General features: G+C 47.5%; 1 protein-coding gene across 1 annotated transcript in view; it reads left to right on the forward strand.

The window, feature by feature from the left end:
- LOC135089281 (uncharacterized) overlaps positions 1-7,500 on the forward strand; it is an 89,836-nt gene that overhangs the window by 26,872 nt on the left and 55,464 nt on the right. The window lies entirely within an intron of this gene.

Here is a 7,500-nt window from a genome sequence, read left to right on the forward strand (position 1 = left end):
TAAACTGCGCTTCGTCTTCAATAGGACTGTGTTATCAATCATTGACTGGATTACTTTGCTTTCTTCCTCTTCCTCTTCCTCTCCTACCCTCTTTTTTTTCTTTTCCCTTTCTCTCGCTCTCTTTCTTCTTCTTTTCCTTCCCTATCGTTTCTCCACATCTCTTACTTTTGCTGTCTTTCTTCATCTTCCTTTCGTGTCATATCGTTTCTTTCTTTCCCTTTCTCTCGCTTTCTTTCTCCCTCTTCCTTTTCTTCCCTGTCGTTCCTTTCTTTTCCTTTTTCTCTCAGTCCTCTCCTTCCTTCCCAATCCTACCTTCTCTTACTTTCCTCTTCCTTATCCGTCTTCCTTCCTCTTCCTTTCCTATCTTACCCTTTCTTCCAAACCTCAGTCCTATATTATCCTCTTGTTGTGGCACATTATGTCAATCTGTCTGCTTTCTTATCGTCTCTCACTCTTTTTTTCTTTCGCTTTTTCTTCCTCTTACTTTTTATACCCTCCTTATCCAAGCGCCATGTTATATCAATCGTCTGTCTCTCTCTCCCTCTCCCTCTCCCTCTCCCTCTCCTTCCCCCTTACAGAGCACCAAAAGGAATAAAACAAGCTATTTACACCCAAAAATCGACTATCAGTTTTATGGATTACTTGCGTTAAGGTGAAAATAGCTGCACAAAACCGCCATGGAGGTAAAATAGTGCTACACTTGCTTTTCTCACTTGAAACGCCTCGCTGTGTCGCTAAGGCAGGCCAGCGCAGTGCCATCTAGTGTCAAAGTGGCCCTTCGTGGCACTGTGCCCCTATCAATGGCGTCACTTGGCAGGATATAGAATCTCCGGCAGGGATTACCACTGGCGTCCTCGGGAGTCCATCAACTTTGCTTCCTTTCCACTTACTGTCTGCTTATGTGAATCCCTTGAAAGAATTCGACGGGAAGATATGTGGTTCTTCCTAGAGTTGTAGTAGTGAAGTAGGACGAAAATAACTTACTGGCTGGTGCAGGCGTGAGAGTGTTCCTAGTGCTTGAGAGAGAGAGAGAGAGAGAGAGAGAGAGAGAGAGAGAGAGAGAGAGAGAGAGAGAGAGAGAGAGAAAGAGAGAGGGGACATAAGAAATAAGGGAAGCTGCAAGAAGCCATTAGGCCTACACGTGGCAGTCCCTGTATGAGATATACCTACCTATTTCCACCTATCATCATCATCTCTTAAAGTTCCCTAATGACTCAGCACTAACAACTTGATTACTGAGTCTGTTCCATTTATCTACCACTATTTGAGAACCAACTCCACCCTATCTCTTTTTTAAAACCTAAATTTTTCAAGCTTGAACCCGGTTTTTATTGTTCTATCCTAGTTACTGATCCTAAGAATTTTTGCTTACATCCCTCTTGTTATAACCCTTATGCCACTTAAAGACTTCTCTCAGGTCCCCTCTTAACCTGCGTTTCTCTAAAGAATGTAAATTTAACAGCTTCAATCTCGCTTCGTAAGGAATACTCCTCATCACCTGTATCCTTTGGACTGATTCTAATAGACCTATATCCTTCCTGTAATATGGGGACCAGAACTGCACAGCATAGTCTAGATGAGGTCTGACCAGCGCCAAATATAACTTTAATATTACTTTGGGACTTCTACTTTTAACATTCCTAAAAATTAGTCTTAATACCCTATTTGTCCATGTTTCTGGCCTCCATGCATTGCTTTCTTAGACGGAGTTCAGAGTTAACTATAACTCAAATTTTTTTCGTACCCTGAACCTACCAGAGCTTCATGGTTTATTATGTACCTACTGTGTGGGTTTCCTCTACCTGCGCTAAGTACTTTGCATTTGTTGATATTAAATTGTATTTGCCATCTGTCTGTCCATTCGTTTATCCTATCGGAATCTACCTGAAAGGCGATGGCATCCAATTCTGACCTAATTAAACTGTCTTTGTGTCATCCGCAAATTTACTAACATCACTACTAATTCCACTATCCAAGTCATTGATACATATTACAAACAACAATGGCCCTAATACTGATCCCCGTGGCACCCCACTAATTACATGACCCCACTCGGATTTAGAGCCGTTTATTACAACTCTCTGTCGCCTGTCGTTTAGCCACGACCTTATCCAGCCTAACACCTTCCCATCTATCCCGTGCGCCCTAACCTTTCTCAGTAGGTCTCTGATGGGCTGCCTTGTCAAACCTTGCCAAAGTCCAGATATAGGATGTCATAACTATCACCATTATCTGCCGCCTCGTAAATCCTTACTGTAAAAACTTAACAAGTTCGTCAGGCAAGACTTCCCCTTCGTGAAGCCATGATATGATTCTTTTATCAAGTTATGCTTGTCTAAATGTTCCCTAATGTTCTTCGCTAATATTGACTCCATCATTTTATCTACAACAGAAGTTAAGCTGACAGGTCTATAACTAGATGTTAAAGTTTTATCTCCTTTCTTAAAGAGAGAGAGAGAGAGAGAGAGAGAGAGAGAGAGAGAGAGAGAGAGAGAGAGAGAGAGAGAGAGAGAGAGAGAGAGAGAGAGAGAGAGAGAGAGAGAGAGAGAGAGAGAGAGAATCTGTAATTCTTCCTTATTATTAAAAAAAATGCAAGGATTATTAGGAGAGCATTCCCATTACAACTTAGTGGTATTATTATTATTTTTATTATTATTATTATTATTATTAGTAGTAGTAGTAGTAGTAGTAGTAGTAGTAGAAGTAGTAGTAATAGTAATAGTAGTAGTAGTAGTAGTAGTAGTAGTAGTAGTAGTAGTAGTAGTAATAGTAGTAGTAGTAGTAGTAGTAGTGGTAGTAGTAGTAGTAGCAGTAGCAGCAGTAGATGTGAAAAAAAACACCATTAGCCATCAGAATGAATCTCAAGGAGCGGGAAGTAAGGAAGAGGAAGAGCCGTAACACGCTTCTCCGGTGACTGTCATGGCACAGATCGCCAGGAGAAGGAAAAGAAAAGGCGCTAAGAGAGTCCAATTTATTTTCCTGCAGTACGATAATATTGAACGGCTTACGCAAACCTCATGATATTCTGCCTAAACGTTTCAAGTCATAGGAAGGCTGAGTCACTGTTAGGCACTGCTATGTTCCACTATTAACCCTTTGACTGCCACTTGGTTAACCTTTCCCTAATTACCAAACACTCACACATCTCTACTTGTTCCACAGCCAAATCCAATCTTTGGACTGGGAAGGAATTCAAATATACTCTTTTTCATCGCTAACTTTCTTGTAGTCGCTTATAAAGACTTCACTCATTGCGTTTGGTGTTGCTAATTGCTTCGTGTCGCAGTGAAAGGGTTAGTGTACGACAAACGAAGGAGGTGGTGATATGTAACGATTGGTGTTGTAAGGCAGGTGTTGACGGGAAGCGAAGCAGTGGTGGAGGTAGTACCCAGGAGATGCCAGACGCAGGACACCACGTATGCAGCTCAGGCAGGTGTAAATGTTTCCTGATGCATAACAAGTTTGAGTCATTCTTTAAACTTGTTTGGTGGGAGTTCCTGGTACTTGATTGGCCGTGGCGGTGGTGGTGGTGGTGGCGGTTGTGTTGTGTAGTATTGTGACAGTGATGAAGGTAGTGATAATATTTGTAACAACGACAACAGCAATAATAATAGTAGTGATGATTATAGGAAGAAACTGAAGGAGAAGATGAAGAAGAAAAAGAAGAAGGAGAGGAAGGAGGAAGAGGAGGAGGAAGAGGAAGAGGAGGATGAGGTGAAGAGGAAAAAAACGAAAAGAAGAAAAAAGTAAGAAAACAAAACACAAAAATGTTATTATATGGCTGTTTTGCATCATCCACTTATCAAATCCTCCTCCTCCTCCTCCTCCTCCTCCTCCTCCTCCTCCTCCTCCTCCTCCTCCTCCTCCTCCTCCTCCTCCTCTTTTCTGGCACGTCACGGATAAGTTGAAAGGCTTTTAGGATTTTAACTTTATATAGAAGTTTACACACACACACACACACACACACACACACACACACACACACACACACACACACACACACACACACACACACACACACTTAAAAAGCAAAAGATACTTAAAGATACATTTCTTTCATACTTTCTTTTACTCTATGATTTAATTAGTTATTATTATTATTATTATTATTATTATTATTATTGTTCGACTCTTGACCAGCAGGGGCACAGGAAACGCAGGTAACAGTGCAGGTGTTTATTCACAGAAGGTGTGAACAGAAGGCTGGAGGTAGGTGATCTCTCGGCGCCAGGCCGCGCACTTCCACTTAACACTTATGACTGAAGCCTAGCTCGTTCACTCATTCACGTATTCATGCCTCACACAAGTCTCGCTCATTCACTCGTTCACACAACTAGCTAACAACCACACACCTCCCCCGAGACATAAGGAAGATTCCTTATCTTTGTTATGGCTACCGTAACACATGAAACAAAGTTACAATGATTGAAGTACAGAAAACACGGTACATATACACAAAACAAACACAGCGTACAATGAACACGTACGACTAATCGTAGGTGCTACGGTGCCACCGCACCTGCAGTCGTCTCGGCTCCCTACGCTGTCGGCTGCTTCGACGCTCTGGTTGCTCTCGGCCACGGTGTACCCCGTTACCCTGATGCTCCGGGCTGCCGGGATGGTGGTGTTCCTCGTGACCCTGATGCTGAAGCGCTGCACCGCCATGAGCGGTGTGCTGCTCGACAGGAAGGGGAGCAAGAGGTCTGTGTGGGCGTAGGTGTCTTCTATTACGCCCACATCACGCGACCGCTGCCCATCTTGATGAGGTAGTCTCTCCTTCGCCCAACAGCCACGATGACACCCAGGCGATCCCAGAGGCCTGTCGTGTGATCTTGAACGTCGACGTGGCCACCGAGGTGCAGGAGAGGAAGAGTACGGGCGGACGCGTCGTGGCGAAGTTTCGCTTTCTTCCTCAGTCGCTCTGCCTTGGCGTCGCACTCATCAGCAGCGCGCTGCCACTGCTGAGCGTATGAGCGATGATGAGCCGGGACACAGGACCTCATAGGATGACCGAAGAGGACTTGTGCTGGTGATCGCCCTTCCGCCCTCGGAGTGTTGCGCAGTTCCAGCAACCCGCGAGCGAACGCATCCTCGTCCAGGTGTCCCTGCTGTGTGGTCGTGAGGATCAGCTTCTTCACGGACTTGACCGCTGCCTCGGCGTGACCATTGGAGCGTGGATAATGAGGTGAAGATACACGATGCTCCACCCCCCATCGAGCCAGGAAGCGCCGTACCGATGAAGAAGTGAACTGCGGTCCACCGTCAGTCCTCAGGAGAACAGGCACGCCCGTGTCGGCGAACACACCCCGAAGGACACGAACGAGCTGATCAGCCGATGCTGGACGTGAGCATGCAGACACGTGAGGCCACCCAGACAAGCGATCTACATACACGAGGTATGTACGGCCTGCTGCGTGGAAGTAGTCTGCAGAAACTGACTCAAACACCCTGCTGGGTGTGTCCGTGTCCTGCCAGAGAGGTTCGTTGGCTTGGCTTGGTAGGAGTGGACGGCATAGTGAGCATCCAGAAACGACGTTCTCAACGTCTCTGTCCATACCAGGCCAGTACACCGTTTGTCGGGCCCGTCGCTTGGTGCGCTCCATCCCCTGATGACTGTCATGGAGTCGCTCTAGTGTTTCTCGGCGGAGGCTGTGAGGAATAAGAAGCCTCGGCCCGTAAACCACCAGGTCGTCGTCTACGGCCAGCAGACTGGGCGCACCGGCCAGTACGTACGCATAGCGGTGATCGAGGTCGTGGCAATGATCAGGGAAGCCCTCGATGATGACGTTCTTGAGCAAGCAGTACTCCCCGTCTCTTGCTGCTGCGGCACGTACCATTTCCACAGTCTGATCCTGGAGTGGTGCTAAGCGGACGCCCGTCCTCATTGGTGGCAGATAACGCTGAGATGACCGCTGAGTGGAGAGGGTCGAGGTCACCAGAAGTAGCAGCATCCTCTTCCTCCACTGGGTCCTGTACTGGAGCACGTGAGAGGGCGTCGGGCACACAGTGTGTCGATCCCTTTTGCCAGCTTGCTGTGAAAGAATACTGAGCAAGCTTCTCCCTCATGCGCTGCAGCCGCAGGTTCTCTATTTCTCCCAACAACTTGCTATTGAGGAGAGGTATCAGCGGGCGGTGGTCGAGCACTAGATCGAAGTGAGGGAGTCCTTTCAGGTAGGTGCCACATTTCCTGACTGCCCAGACGATTGCAGCCATTTCCAACTCTATTACTGCATAGCGGCTCTCTGTGTCTGTAACAAATCTTGACCCGCATTGCACCATCTTCCACTGGTCACTGTGCTTCTGCAGGAGAACGAATCCAAATCCGTGCATCCTTGAGGCGTCAGTCTGTAGCATCGTTGGTAATGATGGGTCGAAGTATGCCAAGACAGGTGGGCTGACGAGACACTGTTTCACCTTCTCAAACGCCTCTTCATGGTTAGGAGACCAGCACCAACTGTTCTTCGGGCGTAAGAGATCTCTGAGGGGTTGTGCAGCTGCAGCCACAGCAGGAGAAAAGCTTCCAAGCTGGTTTGTAAGACCCATGAATGATCGTAAGTCGGTGATGTGCTGTGGTCGTGGGAAGTCAGAGATTGCCTTAACTTTCTTTGAGTCTGTCGTGTAGCCTTGTCCAGAAACAGAGTAACCACAGTAATCTACCACTCTTTCCGCGAATGTAAACTTCTGTGGGTTGAGAGTGATGCCGTGCTGGTCACACCGCCGCACAATCTGAATGACATGGGCTAAGTGCGCACTGTAGGTGGAGTCATAGGCCAGGATGTCGTCCACGATCTTGATGGTGTTAGGTATGTCGCCGAGAGCTTGGTCTCCTCGACGGTTATACTCGTCTCCAGACGAGACGAGACCCATAACCGCTCGCCGAAACTTGTACCGACCCCAAGGTGTTATGAAGCAGGTTAAATCCTGGTCTTCTTCTCTAATGGGGACTTGAAAATACCCCATCTTGGCATCAAGAGTGGTGAACCAAACTGCTCCGGTCCCGATCGAGGCGATGGCGTCATGAGGTGAGCGCACTGGATACACGGGCCTCTTCACGTAACGGTTGAGTCGTGTCAGGTCAACACACAGCCTTACACCAGATGTCTTTTTTGGGACAGGCACGATGGGGTGGCACCATGCCGTAGGGTAGTCCACACTCTCGATGATTCCCTTGTTAAGCAGCTCTTCCAACTGGCTCTTAATTTCTTCACGCCAATTGTAAGGGATTGTACGAGATGCTGTTACGGCGAAGGGTCGAGCGTCGTCTGTCAACTCGATGGCCATGGATCCACCAGCCATTGCACGTAAACCTTCCTTTGCTTCGAAGACGCTGGGAAAGGCCTTGATCACAGCAGCAGCGTGCCCCGCACGCTGCTGTGGCGTTGGGTCGTAGGAATGAGGCCAGCTGATCACTTCTGTGGGCGTAGATAGAGGTGGCTGCGAGGCGGTCGGGTACTTGATGGAGCTGTTGCCGGTGTGCTGTTCTTCCCTGCGTAGCGGTCG

Source organism: Scylla paramamosain, chromosome 32 (genome assembly GCF_035594125.1).
Source record: "Scylla paramamosain isolate STU-SP2022 chromosome 32, ASM3559412v1, whole genome shotgun sequence".
In the NCBI taxonomy this organism is placed as follows: Eukaryota; Metazoa; Arthropoda; class Malacostraca; order Decapoda; family Portunidae; genus Scylla; species Scylla paramamosain.